The sequence below is a fragment of the Budorcas taxicolor genome, chromosome 13, assembly GCF_023091745.1.
Source record: "Budorcas taxicolor isolate Tak-1 chromosome 13, Takin1.1, whole genome shotgun sequence".
In the NCBI taxonomy this organism is placed as follows: Eukaryota; Metazoa; Chordata; class Mammalia; order Artiodactyla; family Bovidae; genus Budorcas; species Budorcas taxicolor.
The window spans coordinates 63,429,390-63,446,405 of NC_068922.1; the positions used below are offsets into that span (position 1 = coordinate 63,429,390).

General features: G+C 40.3%; 1 non-coding gene across 1 annotated transcript; it reads right to left on the bottom strand.

Annotated features, from left to right (window-relative positions):
• Positions 1–15,697: 15,697 nt before the first annotated feature.
• Positions 15,698–15,769, bottom strand: TRNAW-CCA (transfer RNA tryptophan (anticodon CCA)). Its single transcript has one exon. It is a non-coding gene; the product is annotated as a tRNA-Trp (tRNA).
• Between the last annotated feature and the right edge of the window lie 1,247 nt (positions 15,770–17,016).

Sequence of the window (17,016 nt, forward strand, 5' to 3'; positions counted from 1 at the left end):
TATACTATATATACACATACATATATATATATTAATATGTCTTAGTTCATGGGATCACAAATAGACACAACTGAGCAACTGAACAACAACTATATATATATATACATATACACACACACATATATATATGTATACTATATATACACGTATATATATAGTAATATGGCTTGTTTTTCTATCCATTCAACCATTATGTGTCTTGTTGAAACATTTAGTCCATTAAAGTTACTATTTGATTGATGTGTACTTATTGCCATTTTGTTAATTGTTTTTTGACTTCTCTTTCAAATATGAATTAAAACTCTGCTGGGTAGAGTTTTTTTTTTTTTTGTCCGTCTATGCCATGCAGCTTGCGGAATCTTAGTTCCTGACCAGGGATTGAACCCATGTCCTCTGCAGTGGAAGAGTCCTAATTACTAGAACACTAGGGAACTCCCCTGGGTAGAGTATTCTTGGTGGTAAGTTTTTTTTTCCTTTGATCATTTTGAGATTTTGAGTGTAATATGTCACTTCCTTCTGACCTACAAAGATTCTGCTGAAAAGTCAACTGATTGATTGTCTTATGGGAGTTCCTTTGTTACTCCCATAGTTGCTTTTCTCTTGACACTTTTGCGTCTCTCATTATATCTAACCTTTGCCATTTAAAATTTTGTTTATTTATTTTTTGTCTATGCTGAGTCTTCGTTGCTGTGGGCTTTTCTCTAGCAGCAGCAAGCAGGGGATGCTCTCTAGTTGTGGTATGCAGGCTTCTCTCTGTGGTGGCATGTCTTGTTGCAGACCATGGGCTCTAGAGCTTGTAGGCTTCAGTAGTTGTGGCTCTTAGACTTTAGAGCACAGGCTAAATAGTTGTTGGCTCATGGGCTTAGTTGCTCTTTGGCATGTGGGATCTTCCTAGACCTGGGATCAAACCCATATCTCCTGCATTGGCAGGCAAATTCTTTACCACTAAGCCACCAGGGAAGCCCTAATGTTTGCCATTTTAATTATAATGTATCTTGGTGTGACCTCTTTAGAGTTACTTTATTTGAGGCTCTTTGTGCTTCCTGAACTTGGATGTCTGTGTCCTTTCCCAGGTTAGTGAAGGTTTTAGCTATTATTTCTTCAAATAAGTTCTTTGCCTCTTTCTTTCTTATTCTTCTGGGATTCCTATAATATAATGTTAATATGCTTGATGTTCACCCAGAAGTCTTTTAAACTATCTTTTTTTTTTTTTTAATGTATACATGGCATGTGGAATCTTAGTTACCTGACCAGGGATCAAACCCATGCCCCCTGCATTGGAAGCATGGAGTCTTAACCACTGGACTGCTAGGGAAATCCTGAACTATCCTCATTTTTAAAAAACTCTTTATCCTCTTCAGCTTGGGTGATTTCCACTACTCTGTCTTCCAGTTCACTAATCTGTTGCTTTGTATCATCTAGTCTAATGTTGATTCCTTCAATGTATTTTTTAATTTCAGTCATTGTATTCTTCAGTTCTGTTTGTTTCTTCTTTAACTCTGTTGAACTTAATCTTTCTGTCCATCTATTCTTCTGAGTTCACTGAACATTTTTATGATCATTACCTTGAACTTTTTATCAGATAGATTGCTTATCTCTACCTCACTTAGTTCTTTTTCTGGGTGTTTGTCTTATTCCTTTGTTTAGAACATATTCCTCTGTCTCTGCATTTTGATTAATTCTCTGAGGCTTTCTATGTTTTTCCTATGTTTTACGTAGGTCAGTTATGTTTCCTAATCTTGGAGAAGTGTCCTTATATAGGAGATGTCATATGGGCCCAGCAGCACATTCCCCCAGTCACCAGAGCTGTATACTTTAGGAGTGCTCCCTCTGTGGGCTGTTTGGGCCCTTCTGCCTGTGCTGAGACCAACTGCTGAGGGTATGTTGGTAGGCAGGACTGGCCCCTGGCCTGGTTGACTGCCAGTCCCTTCCTTGTGTAGTGGTTGTTGGCCTATTAATGGGGAGGACTGGGTCCCAGAGCAGCTGGCTGCATTGCTTAGGGGTTCCCAGGGCTGGTGCCAGCCTGCTAGTGGTTGGATAAACCCTGGGTGCTAATAGGCTAGAGGAAGGACTTCAAAATGATGCTTCTAAGCACCAGTGTTCTTACGATGGAACAAGCTTCCATAAACGGGCTGCTGCCAGTGTTTGAGTCCCCAGGGGAAGTCCTGGTTGCCTTCTGCTTCTCCAACAGGCCTTCCAAAATCAGCAAGTGGGTCTGACCCAGGCTCCTTGAGACGAGTAGCCTCTCTACTGAGACTCACAGTGTGAGGTTTTATGCTCTTCCTTTAAGAGGAGAGCCTCTGTATCCTACAGCCTTCTGACTCTGTTCTGGGGGTTCAATTTCCTATGCAAGACCCCCCAGCCTGGGGAGCCAGATGAGGGTCTCAGACCTCTCACTCCTTGGGGCAAACCTTCACAATAGTGATTATCCTCCTGTCTGTGGGTTACCTACCTAGAATTATGGTCTGAAGTATACTACATCTCTGCCCCTCCTACTGATTTGTTATGATTTGTTCTTTATATCTTTAGTCGTAGAAAATCTTTTCTGCTGGTCCTCAAGTTGTACTTATAGGTAGTTACCATATACTGCTGCTGCTGCTGCTGCTAAGTCGCTTCAGTCGTGTCCGACTCTGTGCGACCCCATAGACCCCCATAGACGGCAGCCCACCAGGCTCTCCCATCCCTGGGACTCTCCAGGCAAGAACACTGGAGTGGGTTTAGTACCATAAATAGTTGTAATTTTGGGGTGCCTGTGAGAAGATGTGAGCTCAGGGTGTGCCATCTTGGCCTGTTCCTCTCCTCAGCAAAACTGTGAGAGACCCTGAGCCAGGACTACCTAGCCAAACTACTCCTAATTTCTTGACATACAGAAACCATGCTGCTGCTGCTAAGTCACTTCAGTCGTGTCTGACTCTGTGCGACCCCATAGATGGCAGCCCACCCTGCTCCCACATCCCTGGGATTCTTCAGGCAGGAACACTGGAGTGGGTTGCCATTTCCTTTTCCAATGCATGAAAGTGAAAAGTGAAAGTGAAGTCACTTAGTCATGTCCGACTCTTAGCGACCCCATGGACTATGGCCCACCACTCCTCCATCCATGGGATTTTCCAGGCAAGAGTGCTGGAGTGGGGTGCCACTGCCTTCTCCATGAGATGATAAATATTTATTGTTTTTAACTGTAAAGTTTTGGAGTAATTTGTTGTACACCTGCATACTAAGTTGTTTCAGTCATGTTCAACTCTTTGTGACCCTATGGACTGTAGCCCACCAGGCTCTTCTGTCCATGGGATTCTCCAGGCAAGAATACTGGAGTGGATTGCCATGACCTTCTCCAGGGGATCTTCCTAACCCATGGATTGACCTCTCGTCTCTTATGTCTCCTTCATTGGCAGTCCAGTTCTTTACCACTAGCGCCACCTGGGAAGCCCAAAAATGTTATTCAGTTGTATCCAACTCTTTGGGAACCCAAGGACTGTAGTCTGACAGGCTCCTCTGTCCATGGGATTCTCCAGACAAGAACACTGGAGTGGGTTGCCATTCCCTTCTCCAAGGGATCTTCCCAACTCAGATCAAACCCTGGTCTCCTGCATTGCAGGCCGATTCTTTCCCATCTGAGCCACATAATAAGTAATACTTATGGTCTAGTCAAGGCTATGGTTTTTCCAGTGGTCATGTATGGATGTGAGAGTGGACTGTGAAGAAAGCTGAGCGCCGAAGAATTGATGTTTTTGAACTGTGGTGTTGGAGAAGACTCTTGAGAGTCCCTTGGACTGCAAGGAGATCCAACCAGTCCATTCTGAAGGAGATCAGTCCCAGGATTTCTTTGGAGGGAATGATGCTGAAGCTGAAACTCCAGTACTTTGGACATCTCATGCGAAGAGTTGACTCATTGGAAAAGACTCTGATGCTGGGAGGGATTGGGGGCAGGCGGAGAAGGGGACGACAGAGGATGAGATGGCAGGATGGCATCACTGACTCGATGGACGTGAGTCTGAGTGAACTCTGGGATTTGGTGGTGCACAGGGAGGCCTGGCATGCTGTGATTCATGGGGTCACAAAGAGTCGGACACGACTGAGCGACTGAACTGAACTGATGGCCACCTCTGAGTTCATCAGGGCAGAATATGCAGTCCTCATGCAGAAAGAGGTATAGCAGAGAAACTGGAATATTTGGTGAACATAATATCTACAACAGTAACTAGAATATTTAAATCTAGTCCTCTACCTTTCCATTAGACAAATAACTGAAGCAAGAAATAAATTATACAACCTCTCAGCATTTACTCCCTCTTCCCTATCCTGTTATCCAGCATGTTCCATAATCAGCAAATATGGTGTTTTAAGTCTGGGTTCTGATACTCCCTTCCTAATCCCTGTTGTTCAGTCGCTCAGTTGTGTCTGATTCTTTGCAATCCCATGGATTACAGCACACCAGGGTTCCCTGTCCTTCACTATCTCCTGGAGTTTGCTCAAACTCATGTCCATTGAATCGGTGATCCCATCCAACCATCTCATCCTCTGTCATCCCCTTCTCCTCCTGCCTTCAATCTTTCCCAGCACCAGGATCTTTTCCAGTGTGTCAGCTCTTTGCATCAGGTAGTCAAAGTTCTGGAGCTTCAGCTTCAGCATCAGTCCTTCCAGTGAATATTCAGGATTAATTTCCTTTAGGATGGACTGGTTTGATCTCCTTGCAGTCCAAGGGACTCTCAAGAGTCTTCTCCAACCAACACCACAGTTTAAACACATCAGTTCTTTAGCCCTCAGCCTTCCTTATGGTCCAGCTCACATCCATACGTGACTATTGCAAAAACCATACCTTTGACTATATGATTCCTATTTTGTTTTAATCTGAATTTATTTAGGAAATTTCCCAGCAGTCCAGTGGTTAGGACTCCATGTGGCATGGCCAAAAACTTTTCTTCAATTTTATTTAATAATCAGTGAGGTTGAGAGTATATAGTTCAGTGGTTCTTGTATGTTTATTATGTTTTACAACATTTCTGGTTATTTTTGTTTGTTTTCAGTGGTTTTTATTATAAAATAAGACAGATGCAGAAAAACACACAGAGCTTAGTGAATTATTACAAAGTGAGCTCTTTTTAAACTAGTACTCAGGTCAAGCAATAAAACTTTGTTAACTCTCTCAGAAGACTTCCTTGTACCTTATCCCAGTCACATAAGCACCTTCCTCCTCTCAAAAATAACCACTATTCTGACATAGCAATAATCTCCTTGCATTTCTTTATAATCTTCTCATGAGTATGACACTACAGTTTAGTCTTGCCCTTTTAAAAATTATTATATCTTTTTTCTTTGCTCTGTGTTTTAAGACTCTTAATTTATTGTTTCTTTCTCCATCACTTTCTTTTCCTTAAAATTCATTTGTTGAAGAACCTGGTCCATTTGATTTGTAGAGTTCCCACAGTCTGGATTTTACTAGTTGCAATTCAAGGACAGTTCACCATTGTTGTACGTCCTTTGTTTCGCCTACAAATTAGCAGCTGGATGCAGAGACTTTATCAGACTCCAGATTTGATTCCTCTGAAAAGACTACACATTACTTGTGTTTGCCTGGTTGTTCCTCTTTTCGTGTGACATTGTTGTTGTTCAGTCGTGTCCGACTCTGCATGATGTTAACAGCCACTGATGCTCTTTGCCTGGATCCACTAATTAACTGGGGGTTAGAAACTGGTGATTTTCTAACCCTTTTTATTTATTTGCTGAAATACATCAATAAAAGATGTGCTTCTGATTTTACTTCTTACTTACCCAATGGTAGAATTCATCATGGGAAAGCAGGATAAATGCTTGATCCTTTCCCTCTATTTGCCAGTTATCAAGATAATGAATTGACTCATTATCATACCCCAAATATGATCAGCTTTTAAAAATATCATTGTGAGCTCAAGGGCTTAAGCGTATTTCATCAGTTTTAATCCACTGCACTTATTATTTTATATTGATGGTCCAGTTGTCCCATTTTTGCCCGGTAAGTGCTCTTCAACTTGTTTCCTGAGTCCTTTTGACATGTCTTTAACAGCTTTCTTGCTAGATAGTACAACAAAATGTTTCAGATTCATCTTGTACTTTTCCTGCCTAGATCTAGAATCAACTATTTCTCTAAGACACCCTAGTTTCTTTTAGGGGAAATGGTATTTCAAGATCACAATCAGAGTATTAGAGGTTCTTAATACTACTGGGTAGGTCACTGTTTTTAGACGTAGTCTGGTTGTTAGTTTTCCCTTAGTTTTTGATAATTTCACTGTAATGTATCTAGGTATGAGCTTGGGTTTATTTTATGCTAAGTATCCATTTCAAATCCTGAAAGATGATGCTGTGAAAGTGCTGCATTCAATATGCCAGCAAATTTGGAAAACTCAGCAGTGGCCACAGGACTGGAAAAGGTCAGTTTTCATTCCAATCCCAAAGAAAGGCAATGCCAAAGAATGCTCAAACTACTGCACAATTGCACTCATCTCACACACTAATAAATTAATGCTCAAAATTCTCCAAGCCAGGCTTCAGCAATACGTGAACCGTGAACTTCCAGATGTTCAAGCTGGTTTTAGAAAAGGCAAAGGAACCAGAGATCAAATTGCCAACATCCACCAGATCATTGAAAAAGCAAGAGAGTTCCAGAAAAACATCTATTTCTGCTTTATTGAATATGTCAAAGCCTTTGACTGTGTGGATCACAATAAACTGTGGAAAATTCTGAAAGAGATGGGAATACCAGACACCTGACCTGCTTCTTGAGAAACCTATATGCAGGTCAGGAAGCAACAGTTAGAACTAGACATGGAACAACAGACAGGTTCCAAATAGGAAAAGGAGTACGTCAAGGCTGTATATTGTCACCCTGCTTATTTAACTTATATGCAGAGTACATCATGAGAAACGCTGGGTTGGAAGAAGCACAAGCTGGAATCAAGATTGCCGGGAGAATTATCAATAACCTCAGATATGCAGATGACACCACCCTTATGGCAGAAAGTGAAGAGGAACTAAAAAGCCTCTTGATGAAAGTAAAAGAGGAGAGTGAAAAAGTTGACTTAAAGCTCAACATTCAGAAAACGAAGATCATGGCATCTGGTCCCATCACTTCATGGGAAATAGATGGGGAAGCAGTGGAAACAGTGTCAGACTTTATTTTTGGGGGCTCCAAAATCACTGCAGATGGTGATTGCAGCCATGAAATTAAAAGATGCTTACTCCTTGGAAGGAAAGTTATGACCAACCTAGATAGCATATTCAAAAGCAGATACATTACTTTGCCAACAAAGGTCCATCTAGTCAAGGCTATGGTTTTTCCAGTGGTCATGTATGGATGTGAGAGTTGGACTGTGAAGAAAGCTGAGTGCCAAAGCATTGATGCTTTTGAAGTGTGGTGTTGGAGAAGACTCTTGAGAGTCCCTTGGACTGCAAGGAGATCCAACCAGTCCATCCTAAAGGAGATTAGGCCTGGGTGTTCTTTGGAAGGACCGATGCTAAAGCTGAAACTCCAATACTTTGGCCACCTCATGCGAAGAGTTGACTCATTGGAAACGACTCTGATGCTGGGAGGGACTGAGGACAGGAGGAGAAGGGGACGACAGATGATGAGATGGCTGGATGCCACCACCGACTTGATGGACATGAGTTTAAGTAAACTCTGGGAGTTGGTGTTGGACAGGGAGGCCTGGCATGCTGTGATTCATGGGGTTGCAAAGAGTCAGACATGACTTAGTGACAAAAGCACCATCCACAATGTATGAGCATTCCAGTTATCCCACATATTCATCAATAACTTTAATTGTCAGTCTTTTAATAACCAATCTGGTGCATATGTAGTGGTATCTGACTTTGATTCTTATTTGCATTCTCTAGATGAGTAGTGATGTTGAGCAGCTTATCAATTGTTAGGCAGTTGGATATCTTCTGCGATGTGTTTGTTCAAACCTTTTGTTCAGTTTTTAAATTCGGTTGTGGTCTCTCTTTTATAGATTAGTACGAGTTCTTTTGTATTCTGGATAAAAGTTTTTTGACAGATAGATGTGTTAAGAATGTTTTCTCCTGGTCTGTGTCTTACCTTTTCACTTTCTTAATCTGTTGATGAGCTCATGGACTTCCCAGGTGGCGCTAGTGGTAAAAAAAAAAAAAAAAAAAAAAAAACAAAACCTGCCTGCTAGTGCAGGGGATGTAAGGGACACAGGTTCGAATCCTGGGTTGGGGAGATCCCCAGGAGAAGGGCAAGGCAACCCACTCCAGTATTCTTGTCTGGAGAATCCCATGGACAGAAGAGCCTGGCAGGCTACAGTCCATGGGGTCGCAAAGAGTCTGACAAGACAGAAGTGACTTAACACACATTCATGTTGAGCTCATAGGCTAAGTCTTGGTTATCATGGGATATTTCCATGATACATTGTATATTTTTAAGTTTTGAATTATATTTTGTAATTTTTAAAAACCCGCCTTTGGTAGGACTTTATCTCTAAAAATTTTGTATGATCTGAGTTGAGATTTCCCCTCTAGAGAAGGTTTGTATTTGCTCTTGTCATATGTCTTAAAGTAGGACCAATTTTTTACTTTAATGTTTTGGCTTGAAGGTCCTAAAGACATCTAGGTAGTGCAGATATGATTCTCAAACCCACCTGAGGGTGGGCCTATGGTTTTAAATTCTTGAGGGAGAATTTTTTTCATGCAGAGCAAGCTAAAACAGACATACTTCCTTGGTATTTCTCTTTGATGGTGGAAAAACTCTGGTCTCAATTTTTCCTTAGCATCCTGCTTCATTTTCTGTCCATGTATCTTTTAAAACATCAAGTCCTTGATTATTACTAAGACAAGCAACCTCATTCACTTCCCCATCTATAGCATCAGTTCATATTTGTCCTACAATTTTAATTCCCTCTTTATTTTTAGGCTCTCAACTTTAAAAAAAAATCTTTCTTAGGAGCTCAAATGTAGTATTTAAAATAATGTTTATGGTATTTTAGTCAACAAGTTTAGGTGTTTTGTAGTAGGGTAGGAGAGTATTAGAAAATATAGACTTAAATATTAGTGGAAATACAATGCCAAACATTTCTGTACCCATTAAATTATTCCTCTTCTCATCTCCTCACAATCCCTTGGGAGAAAATATGTACTAGAGATGTGAGGGCCTCTCTACTCAACAGACTTCCTCAGAGTCTGAAAAGTCAAAACAGTATCGCTTAAATTTCCTCATTAATTTTGCTTAATCTTTAAGGAATTTGTTAACATTTGGTTTTGCTTAATTTTACCCACATCCTCTTTTCTCAGAAATGGACATTATATGGGGGTTCTAATGGCTTCTTGAACATCAAATAACTCTTAAAACTGTGATGTATTGAGTATGAATGAATCAAACAGGGAATAAATTTCCATTGAAACACATATGGATTTAATAATTAGCAAGAAAGCTTCTCCTAATTAAAAAAGTGTTTTCGGATAATGTTTGAAATGTTAGAGAAATGCAAAATGTTGCCGATTGTATTGTCTCAGCTTATAGATTTTCTCTGAAACTGGTATTACAGCCATAGACCAGATAGTCCTAACCAGTGAGTGATCAAGTTAGTAGTTTTGGGGCAAATAGTAAGGATCTAAGAAATTTTAACTACTCTATTTTTCATGTGTTGGAAAATCCCTAAACTTTATGTTGATGGAAGAAACTTCTTGCATCAGTCTAGTAGAGGAGTCTCTACTGCTCTCAGTCCAGTAGAAGAGTCAATATGCTAACAAATGAAAGCAATAGAATATGCAGGGAATAGTACTGAGAAAAGGAAGGCTTAGTATTTGCAGCCTAAAGTGCAATAGAAGGTCAGCCCACATGATGCTTGACCTGAGTCCTAAAAGAAGAGCCATTTATTTACCTGCTATGCTACCATCAGCTGAGGGGTAGCACACCTTAAGACTTAGAGTGGAAAAAACAGATTGGAATTTGGGGAGTACTACAATTGAGAGTGGTCCAGTGAAAGACAGGCCTACATGAGTAGTCAGTGAAAAAGTGAAAGTGAAAGTCACTCAGTTGTGTCCGACTCTTTGCCATGGAATTCTCCAGGCCGGAATACTGGAGTGGGTAGCCTTTCCCTTCTCTAGGGGATCTTCCCAGCCCAGGGATAGAACCCAGGTCTCCCACATTGTAGGTAGATTCTTTACCAACTGAGCTATCAGGAAAGCCCATGGGTAGGTAGACATCTGACTAAAGAAGAATTGGGCTCCAAGGATCTTTGGTTTTATCCTGAAAAATCAGTATTTTGATTATTATCACAGCACTTCACTCATTTTTATATGTATTTTTGATATCACCTTTATCAAGGCATAATTTATATAGAATAAAATGCACTTTATTTTAAGCATACACCTTGGTGACTCAACAGATTTATATACTTATATAACTACTATCACTCAATCCATAGAATGTTATCATTATCTTAGAAAATTCCCTTGTGCCCTTTCTCAGTCAACTACCCTAAATCCCCAATACATACACCTAGGCAACCACTATAGATTTCTGTCAACATAAATTAGATATAGCTTTTTCAAAGTTTTAATTAAATAGAATTATATAATATATATTCTTGTGTCTCTATATACTTCTTTTTGCTCAGAATGATATTTTTGAAGTCCACCCACGTTGTTGTGTTTAGCAGTAGTTCTTTTTTATTTATTGCTGAGATTGTGTTAGATTTATATACTTTTTTCGTCTAATTATTTGTTGGAGGACATTGGGTCATTTTCAGTTTATGGCTATCGAAAGTGAAACTCTCTCAGTCATGTCCCACTCTTTGCGAACCCATGGACTGTAGCCTACCAACTCTTCCATGGAATTCTCCAGGCCAGAATACTGGAGTGGGTAGCCTTTCCTGTCTCCAGGCGATCTTCCAAGGATCGAACCCAGGTGTTCCACATTACAGGCGGTTTCTTTATTGTCTGAGCTAACAGGGAAGGTCTTCTGGCTATTATAAAGGGGCTATAAACATTTGTGTATAAGTCTTTATCAGTACTCACTTTGACATGTGTTGTAGCTAATAAATTTTCTAGAAAGACCCTATCACCCCACCACCTTTAGCCAAAGTATCTGTGTATGTTGCTGGGAGTGAAGGGAGAGCATCTTGGAGAATTTGTTTCAGGTTGGGGCAGTCCTGGTACCTCATTCCCCTTCAGTAATAATTGGTCCAAGGATCAGGCATATGACTGATGATTAGTTAGAGCCTTTTCCAAGAAGAAAGTTGTTTGTTTTGTTTTTTTTTGTTTTTTTGCATTTGGCTTGCTAAAATGGGACTATATAAGCTTGAAGCTGCCACATCTTTCTTCCCTGGTGGCACAAAGGAAGGCTTTCTGTGGCAGGAGAGAATAATAACAATGCATTAGAGAAAATGGAGATGGGTGAAAGAGAAAGAGAATTCCTACCTCCTCTAGGAATTACCTATGCCTGACAGGAATACCCACATTTAGATAGAATTGGGAAACCAAAGAGAGGAGAGCATGGCAACCCACTCCAGTATTCTTGTCTGGAAAATCCCATAGACAGAGGAGCCTGGTAGGCTAGAGTCCATGGGGTCGCTAAGAGTCAGACATGACTGAAGCAACTTAGCACACACGCATGGGAATCCAAAGAACCTGATAAAGAGAAAATGGAGGCTAGAAGAGAAAGACACAGTGGAGACAGCTGAAACTCATGAATCATGTTTTCAGTGTCTTAAGATCCATATGCCAGTCTTTTCTTAACTTTGAAATTAAACAAGGAAGCTGTCAGCCTGAGGCTTTGACAAAGAGGAGTAAGTTGACTCCTCACTGTAGATCAAGGATATCACTCAGACAGAAAACTGTTTCCCTACCTCTCTTAAGGAACTAAGTTTTAGAGGATAAAATGAGAAAGAGACTAGACCACTTTAGGCAAAGATATATAGATAAGAAACATTTAATGTTCTAGAGTGTATGGTCAAAGATAGGGCATAGCCAGAAATAATATTGCAGAAGCAGGAGTTGGGTCATGAAGGACCTAAAATGCCACACTAAGAAGTTACATTTTATGTTGTAGGCCTTGGGAAGTTATATTAATTTTTCATACCTGCTAAACAAAAGTACCATAACTTGGGAGCTAAACAACAGAAAGTTATTTTCTCAAAAATCCGGAGGCTAAAGGTCCAAGATTAAGCGATCCACAGGTTTGATTTCTTCTGAGACTTCTTTTCTTGGCTTGTGGATGGCTGTCTTCTCCCTGTGTCTTCATACAGTCTTCTCTCTCTATGTGTCTGTGTCTAAATTTCCTTTTCTTATAAGGACACCAGTTAGATTGGATTAGGGCCCATTCTAATAACCTCATTTCAACCTAATTATCTCTTTAAAGACCCTGTCTTCAAATACAGTTACATCCCGAGGTACTAGAGGTTAGGACTTTAAGATATGAATTTTCATGGGACACAGTTCAGCTAGCTCATAACAGAAGCCATTGAGGGATTTTAAGTAAGGAAGGGCATAAACAGATTTGTACTTCAGAAACATTACCAGTCCTAAGTGTGAAGGATGGATTGAAGGAGGACAAGATCACAGGCATGAAATCTTGTTAGGAGGCTTTTGTAATTGTCCAGGCAAGAGATGATAAGGGTCTAAATTAGAGAGGCTACTCACTGCTAACCTGGCTACAGACTGCTGCCTGGTTAGAATATGTCACCTCTGGATAGAGTGGCCAATAAATAGGTGGTGACTCTTCTCACTAGGACAACTTTTGCTGTATAAAATGTTTATGCACATTTCATTTAAAGGAGAAGGGTAGGTGAAATGAGGCAGTAAGAAGTTCCATGAAGGTTTTTAACCACATCATGGTTTTTAGAAAGCTTCCTAATTTGGGGTTGTGTTCCTTTACTTGCCATTGTTCCTATTCCTACTCATTATGGAGGTTTGTTTTTGCTTTGGTAGAAAGATAATAAATTATGGAGTTGTAGCCTACTTGGAGCCTTAATTCTGGTGAGGCATAATTACTAGGTGAGTAACCTTGGAAAGGGCTTCCCAAGTGACTTAGTGGGTAAAAAATCTGCCTGCCAATGCAGAATACACAAGAGATGTGGGTTCAGTTCCTGGGTCAGGAAGGTCCCCTGGAGGAGGGCATGGCAACCCAGTCCAGTCCTGGAGAATCCTATAAACAGAGGAGGCTGGGGGGCTACAGTCCATAGGGTTGCAGAGTTGAACATGACTGAGTATGCACACATGCAACTTTGGGAAAGTCATTTTATCTCTCTGAACTTCAGTGTTTTTTATGTAAAATGGGATGCTAATAATAATAATAATAATCTACCTCACAGGTTTGTTGAAAGAATTAAATGAAATCATGAATGAGAAGTGTTTCGTAGAAAGCTGTGTACTTGTTATTTATGCTCCTTGGTATTCCCATAGGATATCTGTAGGTGGGAGTGGGAAGCAGATATCCTTTACAGAGGATCTGATGACTATGATTTATTGAATTACCTGCCAGGAGCCCTAGATGTGAGCCCTAGAATATCTCTTTCTTCTAGAAGGGGATCCCCAGGCCACAGGCATTGGTTGGCTGGCTGGCAGTTGTGTCAACATTTGAGAAAAATATGACTTCTCTGGGCTATTTGGATCTGAAATTATGGTAATTTCCTGATTACCAGGAAAGAAAAAAAATGCAGTTTGATTTCAGTAAATGCTAGAGTTTAGGGGGCATTTTTAATATCATTAAAACAAAGGAGAAGATAGACAAAGGCAGAGAAAAAAGAGTGAGAGCCACAAGAGGAAATAGAAAAACAAAATCAGAAAAGAAACTAGGAATAAAAAAACAAAGACTTCCAAAATGTCTCCTATTTCAGACTTCTTATTTATGTCTCGTTTCTTTAAGTATAAAAACCTCAAGGGAAAGGAGAGAAACTGTTCTTTTTAATATTTATGTATATGTCTGGATAGTGTCAACTCATTATTAATGTTGTTGCTAGCAGGAAATGATGCCTGGAAATATTGACTTGGGTCTGTTACTACATATAGTAACTAGTATTTCTGTGAATTATATATCTCAGTCAGCACAAAGATTCTATTTAACTTTTTTAAAAAATGATTTAGTTGATCAAACATTTAATTCTTCTTAAAAGCATGCCTCAGAGGGGAATGTTTCTTCCAAGAAGCCTGACATGTTTTCATATGAGAAAACATTTTCTTAAACTTGAAACTGAACACTAACAATATTCCTTGATAAAAACAAGGAATACTGACAAAGATAATACTAACAATAGAATACTAACAAAATTCTTTTATAAAGAAACTTGAAAATATGGCAAGAATTGGTCCCCAGATGAGACCAGAAATCAATGATTCCTTCATTCAACAGACATATAGGACAGGAGGTTTTTGTCAAGTGCTAGGTGAAGAGTAAGTGAATAAAACATAGAGCCTGCCCTCTTGGAGTTACAGTCATGTGGGTGAGTTAGAATAGATAGTAAATAAATACATGAATAAATATACACTTAACATATAATTACAAATTGTGAGAACTTTTATGGAGGAAAAGAACAGTTGCTATGAATGACAGTAACAGAGTAACGAGAATAATCTCCACATCTAAAGAAGACTTTAGATTTGGGTTGCTAAAGAAATGACATTGAAACCTGAAAGATGAGTAGGAATTAGTCCTAAGAAGAATGGGAAGAAACTAGTCTAGGCAGAGGAAACATGTTTTAGTCCTGAAAGAGGAAAGAGCTCATCATTGAGTTCATTAAAGCAGGCTCATGTAGCCAATCTCAGGTAAAGCTCAGTAAAAAAAAAAAAAAGAAAAAAAAAAAGCCTTTTTGTATTTCTCCTGTGAAAAATTTGGCTTAAAACTCAACATTCAGAAAACTAAGATCACGGCATCCAGTCCCATCACTTCATGGTGAATAGATAGGGGAACAATGGAAACAGTGAGAGACGTTATTTTCTTGGGCTCCAAAATCACTGCAGATGGTGACTGCACCCATGAAATTAAAAGACACTTGCTTCTTGGAAGAAAAGGTATGATTGACCTAGACAGCATATTAAAAAGCCGAGACATTGCTTTGCCAGCAAAAGTCTTTCTAGTCAAAGCTATGGTTTTTCCAGTAGTCATGTATGGATGTGAGAGTTGGACTATAAAGAAAGCTGAGTGCAGAATTGATGCTTTTGAACTGTGGTGTTGGAGAAGACTCTTGAGAGTCCCTTGGACTGCAAGGATATCAAACCAGTCAATCCTAAAGAAAATCAGTCCTAAATGTTCATTGGAAGGACTGATGCTGAAGCTGAAACTCCAATACTTTGGCCACCTGATGTGAAGAACTGACTCATTGGAAAAGACCCTGGTGCTGGGAAAGATTGAAGGCAGGAGGAGAAGGGGATGACAGAGGATGAGATGGTTGGATGGCATCATCGACTCAATGGACATGAGTTTGAGCTAGCTCTGGGAGTTGGTGATGGTCAGGGAAGCCTGGCGTGCTGCAGTCCATGGGGTCACAAAGAGTCGGACATGACTGAGCTGAACTGACTGATTTCTCCTGTCCTTATAGTTAATAGGGACCACAGACACTTACTAAGTTGTGCCTTGGGTATGAAGTGAAGTTGCTCAGTCGTGTCCGACTTTTTGTGACCCCATGGACTGTAGCCCACCAGGCTCCTCCGTCCATGGGATTCTCCAGGCAAGAATACTGGAGTGGGTTACCATTTCCTTCTCCAGGGGATCTTCCCAACCCAGGGATCGAACCCGGGTCTCCTGCATTGGAGGCAGATGCTTTAACCTCTGAGCCACCAGGGAAGCCTTGGGTATGGTCAAGGCTAAAAGAACTGCTAACAGTTGAAACTCATGAGATCATGGCTAATTCTGTCCCTGGTGAGGACAAGCGATTCAGGGGATGGGGGAGAATCTAACCTAGGGATCTAGTGTAAGCTTTATTTATTATATCATTATAGATGGACTACTTAAAAATTAGGTGTTGATTCTTCTTGACATTCCACCATAGTTTTTTTTTTTTTAATTATGTGAATTTCCCTGGTGATCTGGTGACCTGTGTGGTTCCTATGTTCCCTATTTCTGTTATTGCTATTCCTCCTCTTCCTCACTATCCCTATGACAATTTCCCAGGCCAGGCAACTTGGAGCCACCTTTGACTCTTCTGTCACTTGCCAGGAACAGTAGATTACACATCTGCAGTGTCTCTCCAATGAGCCAATGAGTTGCCTCTGATCCATTCTCATGGTCACTGACTATGCCCAGGCTCTTCTGCTCAGTTCCTTGACTCCAGCCTCATCCAACTTAATCCATTCTTCAGGTTACTGCCATATTAATCTTCCTCTGGGCACTGTTCTAATTCTTCCCCTTTCTTAGCTCTGACCATTTGTTCTGTAAAATAAAAACAAAAAGCCCATAAAACTCATTTACCCTTAAGGGTCAGAAAGCGTGATCTTTAAGATTACCTCAACCTTTGTTCTTGTTCAGTCTAGAATACTTCTGCTCCTGTCTCCTACTCACTGTTTGGCCATTCCAATCCAACAGTCTTCCAGTCCGTTAAGCCATTCTTTTATTCATTCAATAAATATTTATTGAATGTTTATTATATGTCAGGAACTGTGCTAGGCACCCAAGATACACAGTGAGCAAGATAGATACGGTCCCTGCCCTTGTGGAGCCCACTTTTTCACAAAGGGATGGTTACGATTCAATCAAAGAAATATAATAAGCCAGAATAAAACAGGCACATTTTCCTTACAGCAGTTTAAATAAGTTCCTCAGACCCTTCAAGCAGAAAAACTATATTTGAAACTAGATTGGGAAGCTAGTGGATCAAAAGTTACTCATGATCAGTATAGTGTAAGGTAGTAGAGAGAAATCGGAGAAGGCAATGGCATCCCACTCCAGTACTCTTGCCTAGAATATCCCATGGACGACAGTCCATGGGGTCGCTAAGAGTTGGACACGACTGAGCAACTTCCCTTTCACTTTTCACTTTCATGCATTGGAGAAGGAAATGGCAACCCATTCCAGTGTTCTTGCCTGGAGAATCC